A 23507-nucleotide genomic window follows, 5' to 3' on the forward strand; every position below is an offset into this window, starting at 1 on the left:
ATAGGATATTTCTCTAATAGTAGTGGAGGGGTTGGCAGATGAAAAGAGCTTGACATCAGCCAAAGCGTGAAGTGAGTGCAGATGTTTGCAGATGTTCCTCTTCTCTGTCCCGCAGGCGGAGGCGTTCAGTGGCTTCATTAAAGCCTCAGTGATGATCAGCGGTGTCATTCTCTGATGAATCTGATCAGTGATCTGCTGTTTGATCTGGGAATTGGAGGGAGATTAAATTCATGGCTTTCAAGACCTTGCACAATAGTCCCTCTATTTAATCATTTTAATTCAGCTCAGTTTTAAACACATTTCTGTGTGTTGTATAGTTATAACTATTTTATACAAAATATTGACCATTAATAACAACATCAAGTTATACAATTGAATACAATTTGATTAGATCATAATATTAACCGCATCCACAACACCCAGTGCGGAAACAACATGGGCTATTCAGAATAGCGTATTACATTGCCATATTACGGGGAATGTTTTCACTGAATGAATTAAAGATCATGAAGAACCTCAATGACCCAATTCTTCTTCAAAATGAACATAAACAGAGAGTGCTTGTGCTTGGTTGGCTACAGTAGCACAGTGTAGTTCAAACGAGTTTACATTTCTTGACTTCATTTTTGGCAGTCCAATCAAATAAGATGTTATTACACAAATGTGGACTAAAAACACAAACAGACAATTTAAAACAATAGCTGCGGGATCATGTGACCAGAATGAACACTGTTGTTTATGATATTGCATCCTGTTTCATACCATTTTTAACAATGTTATGCGGTACAGTAAGTACAGCAAGTATGAACTAATATTGCAATCATTCATCAGGGTGCCAATCCAGTTCTTAAATCCTTGTTTTAATCCATAAGCTTATTATACTTTTTTGATAAAAAGTTACTGGTAGAAAATGTGATTTGCACACATTTATTTTTATGATTGGATGTTTGCTATAAGCTCTTCAGTTAGCATTCCTAAAACTTTTTTCAATAATTTAAAATGGCAAATAAATAGGTGTGAAACAATATGAGGTTTGCATGGTGATTGTCTGAGCATTGCCCTTATCCTATTGGAATCCTATTGGATTTTCATTTTGTATATTTTTTTATTCTATCAAATATATATATAAGTGTGTGTGTGTGTGTGTGTGTGTGTGTGTGCCGATAAAGTTCTACATTACATTCTTAAAACATGAGAAACTCCAGACGGACTCCATTATGCAGTAAATTAATATTCCAATCATTCATCAGGGTTCAAATAAGTATTGTTCAGTTCTTAAATCCATGAGGTTTCGTTACTCATAACTGATTTGCACACATTATTTTTTATGATTGGATGTTTGCTAATTTAATAAGCTCTTCGGTTTGCACCCCTAAAACCTTTTTAAATGATTTAGAATGGCAAATAAATAGGTGTGAAACAATATGAGGTCGTTTGCATGGTGATTGTCGGAGCATTGCCCTTGTCCTATTTCATTTTGTCCTGTAGTATATTTTTATACAAAATGTGTACACACACACACACACCCTGCCCTTATCCTATTGGATTTCATTTAGTCCATTTTGTATGTTTTTTATGCTATCAATATATATGTGTGTGTGTGTGTGTGTGTGTGTGTGCCGATAACGTTCCACATGAGAAACTCCAGCCGGAATCCGTCCTGTGATCCAGGTCCTGATTTTGCGTGTCTCCGGCGTCCAGTGTCTCTGGCTGTGATCCGGTCCGGGCTTTACCGCAGACCTGCAGTCCCCGTTACCGCAGCATCCGTCTAAACTGCCTTCAAATCCAGCCTCACACAGCACTTTTCCTCACTTTCATACACCTAACCTTGACAATACCTTCCAATATTACTGTGATTATCTGCGGGGACTGACCGCTGACCGACTTGGATAAAAAAATAAAAAAACGACGGCGACTACAGCTTCGCTAATTCACAGCATCGGGTTTCTCGGTTTCTGCGCCAAGAGACGATGTGGACACCGAACCGCTGGTACGTACCGCTTCCGTTTCATGGTTTATATTTTCTTCTCTCTGTCACACACACACACACACACCAACGGCTAATTTCCTTCAGGATTGAGAGCTCCCGTCGCCAGTGTCCTCTAGATATTATTGATAAGCTGATTAAAATGGATGAATGGCAGCCACGCATCTCCACAGATGGGAAACTCTCCTCTGGAGTTATTCTGCTCATATATGTGAAGCCTGTGTGTGTTCTTGAGTCTTATATGATGTGTTTCCTCAGACCATCTGCGAAGAACTGGACCTCATATGAGATGATTGAAACACAAACCCTTGTTTACCTAACCGTGCCGTCCTGAAGTGCTGCTATGCTTCTGCTGGTGTTGAACACCTGTGTGTGTGTGTGTGTGTGTGTGTGTGTGCTTGAGGTTTAATGCTCCGGGCTGGGTTTGGGGGTCTGGCCCTGATCTGGACCCTGTTGTCCAACACCCGGTGACTGTTTTGGGGTCAAAACACCCAAGGTCAGGCAGTGACATTGCGGTGTGTCTTTTAGAGACACTAGTATTCCCCTGCTTTAAGATGTTAGGATGATATGGACATCATGAGCAGCTGCTAAGTTCAGTCTAATATGGCTAGCTTGACTTTATAGTCATTGACTCTAGTTTAACTCTCTGTGAACTACAGTACAGCAGCAGAAACTCAACACACCTGCCCTTTCAATACAGTTTGTTTAATTAGTTTCTATCCTAAAGTTTGAAGGAGTAAAGCCTAGATCGAAAATAATCGTTTACTCACCCTCATGTTTTTCCAAACCAGGATGACTTTGTTTCATCTGTGGGACACGAAAGGAGAAATTTATGGAAGCTTGTTTCCACCACTGAATAATAATAATAATAATAATAAAAACTCTTATGTGATATATCCTAAACTCACAATTGTGAGCTATATAAGTTAGTCCTATTCTAAGGGAAAAAAGTTTATTTCTCGCAATTCTGCCTTCTTTTTGCAGAATTATGAGTATATTTCACAATTCTGACTTTATAACTTCCAATTGCGAGTTTATTTCTCGCAATCCTGAGAAAAATTGCGAGATGTAAACTCAAAATTGCAGGAAAAAGTCCTTTTGCAAAAAGTTGCAATTGCCTTTATTATTTTTTTATTCAGTGGCGGTTCAAGCTTCGACAGAACTTTGATAGAGCGTCCCGGCTGCTCTCTTCCAATGAGAGTGAAAAACTAGTTTAAGTTTTAGTAATTTTTTTATGTGCTTTAGTTATTTTTATTATTTAAATAATACTAAAATGATTGTTAATTAGGCTAACTCGTCATTTACATTGATTCTGCAAGTCTTTTATTTCATGAGTGTGTTGTGTCGTTATAATGTCGTTATTAAGGCTGGTTTTGGATGTTGGTGGACCTCACAGCTTTAGTCATTGAAGAAAGCACAGTTCTTCTGCCGTCTGCGCCTCAAAGACCCTCTAACGTTTGTAAACTGACCCCAGTGCTTGATTACGCCAATTACTGGCTCCTTTAATTATGCAGGAGGCTGGGACAGGAATGCTGTCGTCATGGACACCGCCTGCGTGGCCAATCACAAGCAGAGTTTGTGGAGTCAGAAAAGCACCTGTAATGGAGACTGAGGAACGGAGTAACTCTAATCGTTTGGAGAAGTGGTCATAGACCGCTCCTCAACACCACACGTGGTTTCAGGCATCACAAATCGGGCAGAATGAGTCACACACACCAATGACTTGCTTTCTTCTGTGGGACACAAAAGAAGATATTTTGAAAGATTTCTATACAATGAAAGTCAATGGGGCCCAAAACTATGTCAGACCCCATTGGCTTTCATTAAATGGGAAACAATATTTATATATATATATTTATTTTTTTTCTCACAGAATTTTGAATTCTCTCTTATATTTTCATTTGAATTTAATTTTTACTAATTGATATGCTTTTTTAATTTGTATTAGTTTTTTTTGTTCTTTATTTTAGTAAATTATTACTTCAAAACCATGTCAGACCCCATTGACTTTCAGTAAATGGGCAAAAACACTTTACAGTTTTCAAAAAAAATTCCCACAGAATTTTTAATTTTCATTTGAATTTAAATGTAAGTTTTAGTAATTTATGTGCTTTTGTCATTTTTATGTTATTCGCTTATGTTTTTTGTTCTTTGATTTGGTTTTAGTAAATTAGTACTACACCTATTTTAGATAGTCACCAAGGCAAGGCAAGTATATCATGCAGGTTTGGAAGGACAATTAAAACTTTTGGGTGAACTTTCCCTCAGTTAGGGGTTTCAACACAGCCCACACACACACACACACACACACACACTAAGCCCAAGCGTGTGTGTAGTAATAGTGGTGTTGTCTTAGTAAACACCACTAATGAGTGTGCTGTGTTGGAGTGGCCCAGCAGTGTTTGTTGCTCCAGGATCCTGGCCGTCCCACGCTCAGCGTTCGGCGAGGGTGTCCCACATAAAAGAACAAAAGCTACATCCCGATCAATAAAAGTAATGAGTTTTTTCTCCAGTGCAGCGTGTGCTTGTGTGCCTCGCTCTAATCCCGAGTCTTCACGGAGCGGCTTGATTCTTCGCGTGTCTTGGCGGGTGTCTTTGCCGGGACATTATCCTGCTTTAAAGGGTCTGGTCTGAGCCGGTGTGTCCATCTGTTCACTGTCTGCCTCTGTGCTTACTGTAGTTGTACATGCTCTGCCAGTGACGTCCTCACACAGGTCGAAGCAGCAAGTGGAGGAAAGCTCTGTTCACACACTTAGTTTAATGTGACCTTATAAGCCCACTTGCTGTTAGTTGGCAAAATTAAAAAGATAAAATTATTTGTTTCACACCAAATGCACATGGTCATTTGTTATGGTTATTTTGGAGCCAATCAGATTTCCAGTTCTGTTGTTGTTGTTGTTGTTGTTGCGGTCTTGACCAGGTGGAGGCAGCGAGTTGAGGGAAGCTTTGAGTAAAGGTCAGATTTACTAACAGCTTGTGCCAGCGTAAACCCTGTTTTGACGTTATAAAACTACTGTCAGGATTTACTGAAGACACGCAGTGAAAAATTAGCCCTGAAAAGGCGTGGATGGTTATTTTTGCGGCTGATCTTATTGCATATATGCATTTGTAGGAGCTTCCCTTTCAGAAGCAAACATGTACGGGAGGAGAGTGTTTAAATGAATCATCATGCAAGGTGATTTACTGAAGTTTCCGCTAGTCGATTTACTGGTATTCGCAGCATTATTTACCGCCCTAAAAAGCACGTTTTAAACCAGACGCTAGCTGGTAGATTGTGTTGGCCATTATTAGAGGTCGACTGATTCATCGGGTTTGCCGATATATCGGTGGCGATAGTTGATTGAAGGCTGGCATTATACAAAGTGAGAGCGGCGAGAAACGCATTCGATTTCTAATACTATATCTGCTATTGCCCTCTAGAGGACAAATAACCACTATCCCTGGCTGAGTTGTTTATGTTAACACATCACACATTATGCGGAGAACGTTGACACTTCAGATGCAGCCTATACACACACACACACACACACACACAGACAGCGAAACGGTACGAATTCAGAACACTAAAGTACACGTTGCCATATCATTATAAAGTAATTCATTTGTTGACTAGATTCTGCATTAGCAGAGAGAGAACAGAAGTGTGTTTGCCGTCGAGTCTGTGAGGACTTTAGTACCTCAAGCGGTTAAAACACACGCAAACCTCACCCAAATGTTTTATGTCGCAGTTGTCACCATCTATTTGCATTAGTTTATATCCAGCTGGTCACATTTATGCATTCATTAGCCGGCAAAGTTTCATATTTAAAGCTTGTGACGTGATTGCTTTCTCAACATTGATGTTCATGTAGCCGACAGAAACATAAACAAATCAGAAACACATTCGATTCAATTCTTTTTTTATCACTGCAATACATATTGTTATTTTGATTAGATAATCATTAAGTGTTCTAATAAGCAAATAAAGTGAGAGACGATACATGTAATATAGGTCTACATTTATATCATTTTAATGCTCTTTAAGCTTGACTCTTTTGATTTATATGAAGTGGTAACACTTTACAATAAGATTACAATTTTAGCATTAACTGAGGTTATTAAATGTTGTAGAAGTATTATTCACTGTTAGTTTATTATTTCAACATTTACTAATACATTTTAAATTGAGTTAAATTGAATTTGTATTTTACATGTTATTACCTAGTTAATGTACTATGAACTAACATGAATGATCAAGGTACAATTGAATTGCTCAAAAATTAATACATGCATTAAAAACTTGTATTGTATAATGCATATAGTTCATGAAAGCTAGCTAATACATCCTTGTTAACAAATGGGACTTGCAAAGTGTAACCTAGGAAATTTACATACAGTAGGCTATGTTTCTAGGTTATAGCTAAAGAAACACACATTTGACCTGTAATATTTTAATGTTTAAATGATTTTCTGTAGAGTTTGTTCGTTCTCATTTTAATATATTCATATTTATATATTTATTTAATTTAGCACATTTCAGTTTAGCACTGTTTTACTTGGAGTGTTATGTTTGTTTTTAATCCCAGTATCCATTAAAAAAAATATCGGTTGAATAATCGGTTATCGGCATGTACGATCAAACCTAAATATCGGTATCGGGTTTTTCTTTTTTTTCTTTTCTTTTTTTTTCTTATTATATAAAAGAGATCTGACTTTTTAATGTAGGGTATTGTTGTATTATACTGGCATAAGTTGTTGCATCTCAATAAACAAAGTATTAGAAATATATATCGGTATCGGTAAGATCCACTATCGGTCGACTTCTAGTCATTATGGAAATGATCCGGCTGCATCTGTGTTCATTAATGTGTGTGTCATCAGTAGATCACGCGCAGAACTTTCCACTTCCATCGCCGCTGTTTGTGAATTGCGCTCTCATGCTAATTTGCCCTGGCAAAATGTTTAATGTGTAGGGGATGTGACCTTAAAAAGCCCATGGATCATATAAGCCCACTTGCTGTTAATTGGGAAAATTTAAAAAGATAAATGATTTGTTTCAAACCAAATGCAGTCTTTTGTTACGGTCATTTTGGAGCCAATCAGATTTCCAGTTCTGTTGTTGTGTTGCTACTGTCTGACAGTCACTGTAAAAGTTGTGCCATTTTTGCCATTTGAGAAGACTGAAAAAATGCTGTTTTTATAGTATCCACAAAACTTTCTTCTATGGAGCATAAAAGAAGATATTTTGAGAAATGTCTCTCAGTGCCGCCCAAGTCACGTACTTGTGCACTATTCTATGACTTAAAAATATGAAGTATTAATAGTGCTAATAATCACACTGCAAATTCCAAAAAGAAAAAGTGCACTTATACCCGGATAATACACTAAAATTAACCAAAAAAATGAAGTGTGGAGGGTTGGACACTTCATGCACTCGACTGTTGCAGCTTTAATTTAATGAGCTTTAATCAAAATATCATCTATCATCAGATCAGTGAATAATGACAAAAAAATATTTTTTGGTAAAGTATCTTCTAAACATTCTTCTTCTTCTCTGTATTTGAAAGATGGATTTCATGAGTATTTGCAGCTAGCAGATCACACTGCCTGTGTGACCACAAAAAACATACGCAAGTAGAACAAAAATTAATAATAATAAAAAAAAACATTAAAATAATAATTAAGAATCTTCTTTAGCGTGAGAAGAACTAATGATCTGCACGTAAGTGTTAACTTTCTTTTTTTGGTTAAATTATTTTATTAGGAATAGCCCTGATAAGCCCCCAAGCTCAAAAATCAACCTCATAATACATAACAGCATATAAAACTGATCTCAGGGCTCCAGACTAACTTTTATTATTAGGAGCGCTGTAGCCCCTGACTTAAAATTTTAGGAGCGCAAGCAGAAAATTTAGGGGCACACCTTAAATCATCTTGCAATGCAATTATTCACATTTTCTCCCAAAATAACTGTATTACTGACAAATGCTTTGATAATAAATAGCCTTAACGTGCAGAAATTACAATGTGCAGTTTTATTTTAAGTTCACAGGCTCCAGACTAACATTTGAGGGCAGCGGCACTAAGTTCTACAGAAAGTATTTGGTAGCACTGTGGGATGACCAAGCACTGAGCTTAATTTGAGGTGTATAGATAAAGTTAACTTTAATTATCATCATTCATAATGTCTTAATATTAATTCAAAAGCAAAATGAGTGACAAAATAGATATTAGGGAGTGAAAATAGCCAGTAAGTGTCCTCTGCAGCTATGTTTACAATAGTAATTTAATCTTTATCTTTTTTTTTTTTTTAAATAAGTGTGAGTTTTCCTACTTCTTGAAACTTTTAGTTTTATAAATAGGTACAATCTTTAAAGGATGAACAAAAAATATTTTGGTCAACACATTAAAAATAACATTTAAATAAGATAATATAGTTTGAAGTGCTGGAAAAAATGTGTAGGCTACTGTTATAACCACAGTATACCATAGTTACAGTTAGTGTTACTACAGTAAAACCAAGGTGAATGTTGCTGACCTGTGGACCTAAACCTCCTATAACTTGTTCGCTCATTGCACATGTTTCTCCTGGTTTCCACGTCAGCGCTGTTTGATCTGATATGGTTTATAACAGAGAATTCTGCGTCAAATCTGAATGTTTCTCACTGGATCTCGCAGCAATGTTATTAATTCTGTCGCGAACTCAATGGATTTCTTCACTGGATCTCCACGATGTAACTGTTTCGCGTGATCGCGATTGGCCCGCGACTGGCGAGGAGCTCTGCGCTGTCTATTATTGGTTCGAACTATTAAACGGTCTGTGAAGCAGAATGAGTGCTGAGTAGCGCAGTTTTTTTCCACTTTCATTTTGTTTTTATTTATTAACATGTCACGGCATACTCTATGCTTGAGGCTGAGATTGAGTGTTTAAACTGCGAAGTGCCTGCACTGTCTGCAAACTTCGTTTTCCCCGCATTTCTGGGGTATCGACTGCAACATTCGCAGCTCATGGAGTTCATCTCCTTACAGTACCTCCACCAGCTGAATTCTCGTAGCCAGTCTTCCCGAAAATAGTGGGTTCAGGCCTTTATCACCTTACAAACCTCTGACTCTGAATCATCATCATCCGACTGTGTCTGTCCGTGACATTGATATTTGTCTCCGTCTCCTTCCCACGGACGTTTACGCGCGCTCGATTATCTCTAGGACCCTCCCCCTCCACACATTAGCCAGTTACAGTGGCCATTCCCTATTCTTCTCACACTCATTGGCCTGCCACACATTCCAGATTCATTGACGCGCCCCTTCCACGTTTAACGTGAAAAAAATAAAAAAATAAATTATTGGTCGCACATGTGCGACTGGGTGTAAAATTCAGTCGCACACTCTCAAATTTTGGTCGCAGTCTGGAGCCCTGGATCTAATTGTGTCTAACATGTCATTTTAATTCATTGAACTTTACCCACTTACTTTATTTTTTTATTGTGGGGATGGACGGCATGCTGAGCAAAAAAATAAATCAAATCCATAACAGCACTTTGCTGCACTAAAGGTGCGACTCAACTCCGGCGAATTATATTATGAATCCATGCAATCTGTATTTCTGCATGAGAGCTTGTTGCGTTGAGCACCAGAAAGCTGCTGGGTTTGAAAGTGGCTTCTGTGTTAGCTGTGCTTCATGCATCGCTACGCTATTGACAGTAGACAATAGAGCATTTTTTCTGCGACGTTTGGCCAATATTTCGCTATTATGACCGAACCTTTACTCACAAGCTGCAGATTTGCTGTTGGGTGTCTTAAAGACTTTTCTGCTCTATCCTTTAATAACATCAACTTAATAATCTTTGCAACACCTGCATTAGATTAGATTGTGACATTTACTAAAAACATATCTGCTCTAACCTCACTGTGACGGGCTGAGTTTCTGAACACGCATCAGGCATCATCGCCATGTACTGTATGTGTGTGTGTTTGTGTATTCAGATGTACTGAGTCACGTGAGTTCTGTACAGCTCAGTTTCATTAGCTGGACTGGGGAGGAAGTTTGTGTTTTGAAAGTTGTGTCTCTTGTTGTGTCCTGAATGACAAAGCAAATTTGGATTCCTTATATATCAGGAATCCATTATTTTTATTCTAGTTTGATGACCTCCAAATGGCACCTCATACATCATCTACGGTGTGTTGCTCATTTCCATTTTGTCTGTTTCTGTTTAAGTCAGCTTGAAGCAGATGTTGTGATGGTCTTTTCTTCTCTATTTGTGACGTATATCCGAGTAAACGGGTTCTAGAACAAGAACAAATGTGGGCGGGGCTTTATTTTGTCTGTGGGCAATTGATTGGATGGTTGTGGTTTGCTATTGGTGGATCTCATGTGATTGACAGGTTGCTCCACCCTCGTGCAAGTAAACTCCTCGTCCAAAACACATAAACGCATATCCAGAGCAGATTCAGCAAAGCATCATGAAACAGCGTTAAAATAATAACGAACGTAAAAACTTACAGAGTTGTACCACTTGACTGCTGCAGATTCATTTCAGCGTTGATTGGCATAAATCCGAGTCTGAGGACGTGAACCGCTCCGGGTACGAGGGGAGCGTCACAGGTTTCCATCTCGTACGAACGGTTATGATGTGGCGTGAACGCAGCGTAAGCTCGATGAACCGCGGCTGCTGTTTGTTTGTGGCTCTCGGACTGAAGACAGTGGTCCTGAGACTTCCACAAAAGATATATACATGTTTTAATATTTATGCCACTTCTATTATTGATTGCTATCAGGATGTGAAGAGAGTTTCAACCCTAGTGAAAAAGAAATTTACTAAAATATATTTGAAATACATTAATTTAATGCTAAGTATACTACAAATACATTTACATATTTAATGTAAATACCCTGCAGTTGTACTGTTTGTATACTAAATTGATATACTTAAAGTCTGCTCAATTGAAACAACTAATGTTGTACTTAATGTACTTTAATAATCCAGAAATAGTGCTGAAGTCCAACTAAAAATATCCATAAGTGTATTTGATTGTGCTAAAGTGGAGCTTTTGCAAGTATACTTCAGGCACACTTTACATATCTTACATTTAACGACATTATACAGAGATCATAATATCCTTACTAATAATGATATTAAAACACATTTAGACTTAATATTAAGAAATGTGCATTGTGCTATAAAGAAGTACTCTAAATAAAGTTTAATTATAATATTAATCAGTAAGCCTTTAGCAATATGTCAGTAATATGTTAATTGATTTGTACTATACTTTGAATGAAATAAATGTATTTTAAATAGATTTTGGTGTATAGGTTTTTTCCACTAGGGTAGCAGTATAGCACAGGGGTGCCCAATCCTGCTCCTGCCGATCGACTGTCCTGCACAGTTCATCTCCAACCCTAATCAAACACACCTGAAGCGACCAATAATGTCTTCAGGATCACTTGAAAATTAAAGTCAGGTGTGTTTGATAAGGGTTGGAGATGAACTGTGCAGGACAGTCGATCGGCAGGAGCAGGATTGGGCACCCCTGGTATAGCACTAAGGGCCCTATCTTACACCCGGCACAATGCAGTGCCAAGCGCTGTTTTACTTGTTTTACGCTGTTTTAATTAGCAAGTGTGTTTTGCTAGTTTCAGCCCGACACAGTTATCATTTTCACGTCCTGCGCCACGTTGTTTAAATAGCAAATGCATTTGCGTCCATTTGTGCGCCCATGGGCTGGTCTGAAAACGAGGTGTGTTCAGGCGCATTGTTGGTGCGTTGCTATTTTGAGGAACTGAAATAGACTGAGCCATTGACTGACTGAAACCTGCTCTAAAGTCAATGGCTCAATATATTTTTTGTTATTTAATGAGTGCATTAGTAATGTGCGCCTGTAGGACGGGTCCACAACACACGTACACTCTGCTTATTAAACACACTGGGACGCACTTACAGCAGTACATAAACATGCCAAATATCTAAAATAAAAGGATTACAATGTAAAAGATTATTATTGTGTAGCCTACATAAAGATATGGTGTAATCCGGCTTGTCCTGTAGATGTTCTGCTAGCGCACTTTTACCTCGCGCACGAGCGGATCCGTTTGCGCTCTGGAGACGCGTTCGGTCTTTCCACTATCAAATTCCGTCATGTAAATAGCGAATCCGCCATGGCGCGAGCGCAACTGGCATTTAAGGGGAATGGGAGATGAGACTCCGATTGGTTTAACGCACGTAAATCCCAAAACACACCCATTACTCATTAAGAGAATAGGGACAACCCTTTTAGACCATGCGCCGGGAGCGCTGACCATTTTTCCTGTCGTTAAACTAGCAAAGGTGGATTCAGACACGCCCGAAGTGAACTTGCGCCATGCGCTCTAGACCATGTGCTTAGATCGTTAAAATAGAGCCCTGAGTGTTTATGAAAAACACAAATTGCCCACCCAACCTTTAACATCAGGTGTAAATGACACCTGAAGCGACTCCTAATCGGTCCCTGCCTTGGGATTTAGTATGACGACTTGATAAAGGGCACAACTGTGTCTTTGCTCCGGGATGCAGATGAAGCAGCGTGAGATCTCAACCTCCTGTCGAGAGGATTTTACATATCTCTCAATGCAACATACCTCACACGTCTGTGCTCTTCGTCTAACAAATCAGATAAAACCCTGTTATTGAACCAAATAAGCAAGGACCTTCCATTTTCTAACCTTTCCATGTTACTTTCACAGTGGATTAGCCATTCAATTCATAAAACAATTCCTGATCAACAATGCGGATCAGTTTGACAGAGAAACTATGTTTGTATGTTTTCAGATGATAATGTGATTAGTGCTAATAGTGGTTGTGAGGGAATTGTTTGCTAAGGGGTTCTGAATGTTATATCGTGGCTAAAATCATGTTCATCTTTTTTGGAAACTTTTTTCATAAAGAAGCCATTCTTATAATGGCCATTGTAATAATAATCCATACATTTGTGTCTTTTATTTTGGTTAGTATCTCCATTCTGCCTGAAGCGTGTGTGGGAGAGGTTTGCTGACAGATAATCAGGGTGGAGAGGGAGTCCACAGGCCTCTCACAATAATGCGAGATTATAAGAAAGTGAACCACTAGAGAAGACGAAACGTAGACTGCCTATATTCTCATGCACCTTTGTGGGGTTTCACTGGAGCAGTGCAGTTCATCTCATTCAAACAGAAATGAGCAAGATAGACAAGCAGAGCCACATCAGTCAAAAAAAAAACCTGCTATCACTTCCATAGACTGACATCTTGGGTTTTTGAGAGAACCAAATACATTCCCGAAAGAGAACCAGGTTGGATACATGATAAAACTTTCTTCTGTAAAACAAAATATGATGTTTGGCATGGGATGGACACTCTTGAGCTTGAGGAGTGACAAAAGGTCACCATAAAAGTATCTTAAAGTCCCCCTGTGCTGAAAATCAAGCTTTTAATGTTGTTTATATGTCTATCTGGAGGTCAATACGGGTTTAAAGATGTCAAATTTATCATGGTTCAGTTTATATATTAGCTTTATGGTCACGGTTTCAATTCACTAAAGATTTTATGTCGCAATCTCTGATGCACCAGTTAGGAAATATGATGCGATAACACTGTATTCAATTACTTTAGCTACAATTATAATAGAATTATAAAACAAATTAAAATCCCCTCTGGTGAAAATCCAGCTTTTAATGTTGTTAACCATGTGTAAATTCATAAGTCGACAGCATTGCTGAGTATTTTCTCCTTAAAACTGCAGTGAACCAAAGACAGTCTCAAAAACACGGCTTGAAATCGCTGGTGTTTCTGACGTCACAAACTATGTGAGTGGAGGCGGGGCTCATTTGCATATTCATGGAACTGCGTATACTAAATGAGGCAAGAGTGTCGAGTTACATTCAAGCTATTTTAATGCAAAATGTTTTTTTTTCAAGGAAAAAAACATTAAAAATGCCATTTTGGTGATCAAATATGAATTTTAAGGGATAAAATGATTGACTACAGGGGGACTTTAAGACGTATAACAGCTATTTGTGAGGAACATAATTTAATTTCTGTCAGATCCTCACACAAAGCTACTGTATGACTAAATAGCACACAGGTTTTATGGACCACTTTTATGGTGCTATTTTTATTTTGATGCTGCTGTAATTGGAGCTTGTGAAGGTGAGTACAGCATATGAAGTCAAACAGCCTTGGAAAAAGAGGAGAGAAGTTCCTCAACTGCTCAGCTATGTATACACTGAAGACGGGAATCAACTTCCCATGGGAATCTGTTTTCAGCTGACGGCCGTTGAGAAGAGACTTCCTAACTGACAGGAAACCTGGTGAGGCTGAGATGGCACTTCTCTAATCTCTCTGCAGAAATGACTGCACCTCAGTTGACCCTCGGTGAAGCTCGGGAAGTGGCAGTGATGAACACAACGGCGATTGGCCTCATAAGCTCCGCTGACTAATCTGCATGAACACAGGAGGAGGAACAGCTGGTGAGATACAGCAAACATAACAGCCTGGAACTGATCAAACGATGGTGCCGAGGAGAGGCTTCAGAAGGCCTCTGCAGCCCACAGCTTCCCTCAACATCGGGGACTCTTAAAAACAAGCATTTCTCAGAAATAATCGACTGAAAATGAAAATGTACTCCCCTTCATCTCATTCCCAAAGGAAGTTCTTTCATCTGTGCAACACAAAAGAAGATTAGATACAATTATCACACTTGTTTCCTGTACAATGAAAGTGACCACAAGGTGACAATCTCCAAAGAGGACAAGCACAGCACCATGAGGCAATCATAGAAGTCGTCCATAAATTGTGCATTATGTTTAAAGTATTCCTAAGCCAATACAGTCCAATTAAAATAACGTTATTCGCTGAAAAATGTTGCATCAATGTTTCAATATGTTAAAAACGTGCATGTTGTGAGTTTGAAATAAACACACGCCAGCAAAACCATGGACTTACTCTATTAACAAGCAACCTATCCTATAATATTATTGTATATTTAAATTAACATCCTATTTAAAAATAACTACAATATTACTCTAAAAAGAGTATTCATTATGTTTTGTATACACATGTTTTGGACCGTTAATCTTAGGTAAACACGATCACGGGGTATTGTCAGATTTCACAAATCGATTCGATTCTGTTTTATAAGCTCGTTTCGATGTAATATTTGTTTATAAGGCACAGCACATGTCCATATTTCATAAGGAAAACGATCTCTCAACTAATGTTGTAATCTACTCAGGGAACCCTGTCAGTTTGTGTGTTATTATAATATTTAAGGTTAAACTCAGCAACAGAGTCCATGATGTTGTGCTGTAACTGAAGAGGAAGATATGATGGGTTAACTGTATGATCCGAGGCGGCTGAAGCAATCCGTCACGCTGTTTTGATAGAGTTTGAAAGCCGAGACTTTGTTTCATATCAAAATAGCACAAAGCTTATTGCGATTAATGGATGCCAGGCACTACAAATAATGTTTAGTGACATTACTGAAAACAGCATAGACTAGATCAGTCGATCTTGGTTCATCAAATGAAGATTGATTCAGATTGATTAATCAATAGAGTCAGGCCAGCCCTAGCAAACACAGCAGGTGTCATGATGATCACAGAGATTCAGCTTTAATTGCCAGATCACTCACAGATCGCACTGAGCGTGACAGAGGCATTGCCTTCTGTCTCATGACTTAACTAGGGGGTATTTTTATGAATAGGAAAACATTTAAATGGCTGGTAAAAAATTATGAGGCCAAGCTTGGCGTGAAGCGTCTTAATGAGAAAAAACATATCTTTTCCTTTTCATACAAGTTTGAAATGACATTACTAAATTGTGATCTGTGAAGAGATTTTTTTTAGTGTTTTGGTGTACATTTTTCTTTAAAAAGCTTTATTATATGCTGGACAAATCCACAAACAATCATTGGATATAGTCTGTGATTTTCTAGGTCTTTATCCTACAAAAGAAGCAATTTAGACTCAATAAAAAGAGGAAGGCACAGAAACAGATTTTCTCCCCAGGCGGTGACCCCTTCTGAACCACTGAACTACATAACTGCAGAAGAACAACTTTAATAATTAAATATGCTGTTGACATTCAGCATCTGAAACACACCACACAGTTTAATCTACACTCACTGCACAGAGATGCTTTCATATGCTTGAATATAGTCACGGCTGAAGAGAGTGCAGGTGGAAAAGTACCATTCGAGATACTTTATACAAGCCATATGTCACTTTATTTTTTAATAAAGTCCTTTTTTCAGTCCCAAAGAACTACACTAAACGTAATCCATCACCAATCAGAGAATGTTCCTGTTTCCATGGAAATGAAAATGATAGCATACCCATGAAACCAATAAAACATATTGGTTTCATACTTTCATAATCATGTCATTGTCATGAAATAGCAGTGGTTTTGTAAGTGAATAGTTTTGCATTGCACCATTGTTTTCTCTTATTCCAAATCAAGTCTTGTAGCTTTGTATCTTTTGGATAATGTTGTGATTTATCTTAGAGTTAGTTGGTTGTATTCATGGCTAAACTATTTTTTAAATTTCTATGGAGAAAATCAATGCGAATCCTCTGAAAAAGTGTGCAGCCACTATTGCACTTTATTGCATTTTTTTTTTTTTTTTTTTTTTTATAGACCTTGGGAGCATCTGATTTCTGACATCTGATTGGCTTATTTTCTGACATGCTTGCAGAGAAAGGCTCACCAAAACAAAGTTACTGGGTTTTTTACTTTTTCTGGGATTCCGATTATAGCACTTAAACACTGGAAAAGTCAGATTTTCTTGATATGTCCCCTTTAACTGAACATCACTGAGTCACAGTGTGGTTTCAGGGAGTGCTGGACATGATTTTCACAGTTAGACGGCTGCAAGAAAAATGTAGTGAACAACATCAGGACCTTTTCATGGCATGTTTTGATCTCTCTGAAGCATTTGACACTGTGGATCGAGAGCTGCTCAGGGCAATCCTTACACAATGTGGCTGTCCAAAAACATTTGAGGACAGGACAGGGACATGAATCTGAACCTTTAGTGAGTAAGACACATGAGCACGACAAGGATTGACACTGACTTCCATAATATGGAAAAAAGAAAAAAATACAATGGAAGTCAATAGGGACCATTAACTCTTTAGTTGCTGACATTCTTCAAATCACTGTATGTGTTTCTTTCTTCAAAATGTGTTCAGCTGAAGAAAGAAATTCATACAGGTTTGGAACAACTTGAGTTTGAGTAATTTACATTTTTTGGGTGAACTATCCCTTTAAACGGCCGAATACAAACAAAACTATGTCAAAATGGCGTCTTGGGAAGTATTCACGCAGACACAGTCAGTTTGGTTACGTAAATAGTTGAGAAAGCAAACGCATGTGTATCAGTATATTGGATCTGTGCATTCGCTCTTAAAGTGACAGGCAGCAGCCTCATAAACCTGCTGTCGTCTGTCATGTTAATCAGACAAAAAAACTTTAATTGTAAGCATTAATCGGTATTTAATTTGTACAGTGAAAATGATCCACTGCTATACATTTGATAATTTGATTTAATTTCTGTAGTATTTCTCACCTGAATGCCACTGTTAGGCCCACCTGAAAAACTATTCATGTTTATTTATTCTATTGTATTTATACGTGCTGTTGTTTGCAATTTGTTTATTTGTTCTTATTTTATTACTGACTGTTTACTTGTCTTTTTTCTATAAATTTAGTTCAAAGTTTTAAATAAAGCCTCCCTAACTAACTCACTTATTGAGTCCTGTACTGTGGATAGTTGCTAGAGCTGACTCACAATGACATTTCTGAGGTCTTAAATGGCTGTAACGCGCAGTGAAGCTGATCTGTGCACAGTATGGGGCACGTGGGCCCGCACAGACCTCACACCAACAGTCATTGTGTGGGGGGTTCGCTTAGTACAACAACATTCTCTGAAGCTCTTCATCAATCTCCATTGTGCTGAGGGATGGTTTACAGAAAACCTGTAGTCGAATATGTGACATGAATGGAAGAATGAACCCAATTTCCCGTTAACAGTGTCAGTGGAAGGAAGGTTTTCCCGTTATTCCTGGCTGGCAGGATTGTGCTGAGTCAAGGGGAATTAAACATCAGATGCTGTGATGAGAGAAGCTTAAAGACTTTAAATGTTGCTGATGCATTTCATGGAAAACGTTAACAGAAAAAAAAAAGGAATATTGAGACATTATCTTTATTCCATTTGGGGAATTTCTTAGAGGGTTGGGTATCAAGTAGATAATTATCACAAGTAATTATACAAATCAAAATTTGGCATTTATATAAAATGTGTTTCTTCTCCATAAATTAGGTTAATGATTAGAAATTAGCCTTAATAAATGTGATTGGTCAACAGGAGGGATCTAATTTTGCTTTCATGGCTCAGGATATGTTCTTCTCTTCTCCATTTTATTGTTGTTAAATAAGTCTGTGTTTTTGAGCGTCTCAGTTCACATTAAATTATGTGGCGAAACCAAATTCACTGAGCAGTTGCTGAGGAACATCCGCAGATGAAACACATCTGGAGAGCCTCACTTGAACAGGAATTCATTTGAAAAAGCTCTGAAAATGATGGCAGCACCTTGTTGAATCCCAACAGGAAATCTCCCAGGATACGCTTCTGAATTACTCCATACCTTATTCCTAGGATAGTCCTGGAACATTAATATTTAACACTGGCTGTGAGTCCAGTGTGTTACTCTACCTGAGCTACTCTTGGGTTACCAGATATTACATTTATATTACTCTGAATTATAATCTGAATGGATATGTAGGTCTAAAGGTTTCTAATAGGGTTATTAGAGCTTGTGTTTAGTGAGTAATTACTCCTGTTATTAACTGTTGCATTAGTTATAGGCTAGAGGTTTCTGATTGTTGCTTGTGGAGAAGAGGCTGTATCAGATGTAATCGAACACTTGCGTGCTTGAGAAGGAGCTTTGTGTTGGGTCAGTTTGATAGACAGGTGATATATGTGTGTGTGTGTGTGTGTGTAGAGGGAGTGGGATCCGTGTGAGAGCTCAGTTACGCTGGTGTCTGATAGGCTTGGCTGTTCTGTTCCTGTCCTCAGGTAACCACACGCCGACCATTTCAACGACTGACACTCTCATCTAAACAGTTTCAAGCATGAATATATATTTCAAACGGTCATGGGGAGCTCAATCATAAAGACAGAAAGAACAGCATTATTTACTTCTTTTTGTTGAGTTTGGTGCTTTATTATAAATTATATAAGTTTGCTTTATGGGATGTTTATTAGGGGTGTAACAATAAATCGTGTCACAATATATCGCAATACAAAAATGCAAGAATATGTATTGTGTTATAAGTTCACCCAAAATAAAAATGACTGTCGTTACACCCCTAATGCTTAGACTTAGTCCTAATCCTGCCAAAATCATGTTCAGCATGATGTTTAGCCTAATGCCCCCGACAACCTCTGTAGTCCCATTTAGACGCTTGTTAACGACCGCCTTAAAAATTGCTGATGTATTTTATGTCTTAGTATAAAATGTGAAAATATCTTGAGCTTGTGTTAACCATTTAATCAAAGTCCCATTTCAAAAAGACCTTGACTTCAGGACGATGGAACTAGAAGTGCTAAAATGCTAACTCATCCTGCAGCTCTCCATTCTTCAGGGTGAAACGAGTCCAAACAATGGAAAGCATTCAGGAAACCTGTTTGAAAACAGTCATTGTTATTTTGCAGTTCATGCTTACATAAGTAGTGCAGCTGGCTGAGTGCTTATTTCTGAAGTGTACCAGATTTCTACCAATATGATTATAAATGGAGCACTTCTCGTTTTTCTCTTCCACTTTTCATGTTACTGCGGTAGCCACAATAGTGTCTTCCTCTTTCTGTTGGTGTGTGGCTTCATCAGGAGCCCGTCTGAAGAGGATCTAAGCACAGTGTATTTTTGTGTTTGGCTAATGTATAGTCACAGAGATGGAGCTTTGTGTGTGAGCAACTTCTTCATTTATCATCTGCTCCTGGGAAGATGACACTGTTCTGGGCTAATGCGCATTGTGTCCTTGCTTATCATAATCTACTTCGTAAAACGTTCGCTCATTTCTCTTCTGACTGACGGTGGAATATTCCAGTGCTCATTCTGGCTTTAGATCTAGTGTTTGCTACTTTGATCTGCTTGATCCAGAGCAACTAAATGGCACAAAAGCATGACATATTTGCACTTTTTTTTGTTTGCACCAATATTTTTCATTAAAAAAAAACCCCAACAGATTATCATGGTGCAATATTGTATATTGACAGTTTACAGTACAGATGCACTCAAAACAAGTTAATGAATAAAGACTAATTGGAGATGTTCGATATTTGTTCACGCTTTAATAGTTTGAATAATAGTTTAACTGTCTAATGATGCATATGCACATCTGACGTGACAGTGTTGTAAGTAAAAGTGATTTGATATTATTTTGTTGGAAATGTAAAAATTAAGCAACATTTTGAATATCAGGCCAATTATTTGTCCACCTCTTGTCTGGTCTCATGAGTATGAGAGCAGAAATACAATAGATAATATGAGATAAAAGAGATGTTATCTTACACCTCAGATTAGGACGTTAATTTGTTCAGTTCTTTCAAACCATGATTTATTACTGCAGTGAAGGTGAGTAAAATAAGTCCTGAGACCAGCTTCATTTGTGTCATGTGTGCTGTGGCCAGTTGCATAAACTGTTAGTCTTACAAGTTAGTCATCCAATTTTATTCTTTAAGACTGTTAATAACTTTTTAAAGTCAGTAATATAAAAACGTAGATTGGTCTAATTTGACACCGAACAGTAAGACTGATTACCCCTTACTAACTTCTAGTTGATCATACTAGTTCTTAAGACACAGTCTTAACATAATGGCTATGTTTATGCAACTGGCCCCTGTGGTTGCAGAAAAAAAGAAAGTTGACGCGATCTAAGATGCAGCAGATACTTTTATTAGAAACAAACTCAGATCTTCACAAAACACTCTAGAATCTCAGGAACATGAACAGAACAACCAACTGAGTACTGAGGAGGACTGAGGCTACGTTTACACGTGGACGGCTATTTTTCACCCCTCTCCTTTTTCAAAAATAACATTGTGCACACCTGTCAGTTTTCAGAAAACTGTTTGTTTACACAAACCTGTGTATATGCCGTCAAGAGCAGTGTAACAAGAAGCTCAAGCCCACGTTAGCCAATCAGAATCCCGAAAATAGTCACATACTGTGACGTCGGCTCCCTAAAACTCAGTTTTTCTCAGTTTACATGCAAACAAAGTTTTCCAATATCTCCACTCTGGCCGGAGTTTTTAGAAAGAATCTTTTTCATACGCGAATTCTCCGTTTGCGTACAAACAAAGGGCACAAACGAAGGGAAATGTCTCCGTTTTTCTAAATAACCATGTACGTGTAAACAGGGCCTGAAAATGAACTGGAAAGACACAGGGCTTAAATACAAGAGCAACTATTCAACTAAATGATTATCAGGTGCAAACGATAATCAAACAATGAGTAACCTAGGAGGGGAAAAAGGAGCAAAGGAAACAGAAAACAGCAAAAACCAACTCATTGTAAAACACAAACACATAAAACAGGACATAACCCTGATAATTAGCTTCAGGCAGCTTTACTGTACTATCTCCAGAGAGTCTGCGACAATATCCGATGTGTTTCACACATTCACTCTGTGTGTGTGTGTGTGACTGTTTCTTCTCACTGCTGTAAAGTGTGATAAGACCTAAAAGCGAAGAGGAAAACCGATCAATAAACTAGTTTGTGCGTTCAATTCAGTGTATCAGTCAAATCATTCAGATTGAAGCTGAGCTCAGTGTGGGTTTCATTCATCAGCGTGTGAAGCTGCTGTTGAGGGAACATGGCGACTATAAATTTGTTGAGGGAAACATTATCACTTCATGTGGCGGGTTGAGCATGTGATGCGTGTTCCCCCCCCCCCCCCCCCCCGGGCTCCCGCGGCTCAGTTAATGTGCTGGAGGAGGGGGTGGAAGCCCTTAAATTATAGATGTGTGTGTTCATGTACTGTTTGTGTTTTCCCCAGAGTGCTTGCTAAGCATGTTTGGGTTGGGAAGGCCAGCACAGATGTATCCTGTTATCTCACTTGTAACTGTGCCCACTATTGAAACAGCTTTTCTTAAATTGTAGCTATCAGGATGACTGTGTGTGTGTGTGTGTGTGTGTGTGTGTGTGTGTGTGTGTGTGTGTGTGTGTGTGTGTGTGTGTGTGTGTGTGTGTGTGTGTGTGTGTGTGTGTGTGTGTGTGTGTGTGTTCCTTTGGGTCTAATTAGGCTGGTCAAAATCTCTCCATACTGCATGACTAATCAATACTGCAACATGAAGACACATGCAGAGACTAAAACACATACACACATCGACGGTTACACACTGTACTCACAGAATGTCCTAAACCACAAAACATTATACTTTCCTCCTCGAAACACCTGCACATTTATACAGTGCGTCTCTTGAAGAAGCCTGGAGTTGCCAGTACTATTATTAACCGAAACAGTTCTTTCTAGGAGCACTTGACTAATTACGTTTGTGAAAAAGAGGTGCTCTTAATTGTATTGAATTTGCATTTGTAGTGTACTTCAAATGTACTTGTAGACAATATAATATTCATTAAATAAAAGGCCACTTAAGTGTACTTAAAGAGAGCACTATCATAACTGTTCCTTAACAGACTTAAGTACACTATATATAATATATAAAATAATGTCAAATTAAAAGCTTTTCCTTAATATATTATATATATATAATATATTAATATTAAGGTACATTTTAAATCATTAAGTCTTCATAATATTTCAGGGGCGCGGGAAGTAGGGGTACGGCAGCATTTGAATATAATACATTTTAATTTAATTGCTTTAGTTTAAACAATCAATTAAGTGTCCTAAAATATTCACACTGAAGTATATTCTTTTAAAGTATATTATTTCCGTAATAAATACTCTTTTTAAAAGTATGCTAAAGTGTACTTTTTTTACAGAAGGGTATAACTAATGTTTAGAAAACAAATTCCACTTCTACTCTATCACTGAAATTGTAATTTGGTATTTGGTATTCTCATCTATTAGTCACTTTGGACAGACGTCAACATTGTGAGTAAATCTCTCGCTTTGCGACAAATTTTTGTGCTTGGCGAAAGTTAGTAATTTCTTTTTTTTTTTTTTTTAAATCGTAAGGTAAGAGCTGACTTGTTTGTTATTTTTAATGTGTTAATATATCAGCAGTTTCCAGGTTATATCCAAAGCTACAGTGCATGATTATTTCTAATTTGATGCTGTTGGTTAATTTTTAACTGCAGTTTTTGTCTTTCACTCTTCACCTAAGTTAATTGATATTGCCACATGATATTGTTAGATTGGATGATGTCATCTGACCTTGCCATGCCTTGACTTTAAGTGAATTGGCGCCATGGATTTTGAACACAATTTCATTGTAATAAATGCCATTTTAATCATAATTATATAAAAAAGAAACAATAAAACATGAAACTAAAATGTCATTGG

At 37.9% G+C, this 23507-nt stretch overlaps 1 protein-coding gene across 5 annotated transcripts in view; it reads left to right on the forward strand.

The window, feature by feature from the left end:
- The first annotated feature begins 1731 nt into the window (after positions 1-1731).
- Positions 1732-23507, forward strand: part of osbpl6 (oxysterol binding protein-like 6) — a 63193-nt gene continuing 41417 nt past the window's right edge. For all 5 annotated transcript variants that reach the window (XM_081368176.1, XM_081368172.1, XM_081368174.1 and 2 more), the window contains exon 1: positions 1732-1990. The gene's annotated coding sequence lies outside the window, so the exon portion shown is untranslated. The remainder of the gene's footprint in view (positions 1991-23507) is intronic.

The sequence above is a fragment of the Scardinius erythrophthalmus genome (assembly GCF_964197995.2).
Source record: "Scardinius erythrophthalmus genome assembly, chromosome: 6".
In the NCBI taxonomy this organism is placed as follows: domain Eukaryota; kingdom Metazoa; phylum Chordata; class Actinopteri; order Cypriniformes; family Leuciscidae; genus Scardinius; species Scardinius erythrophthalmus.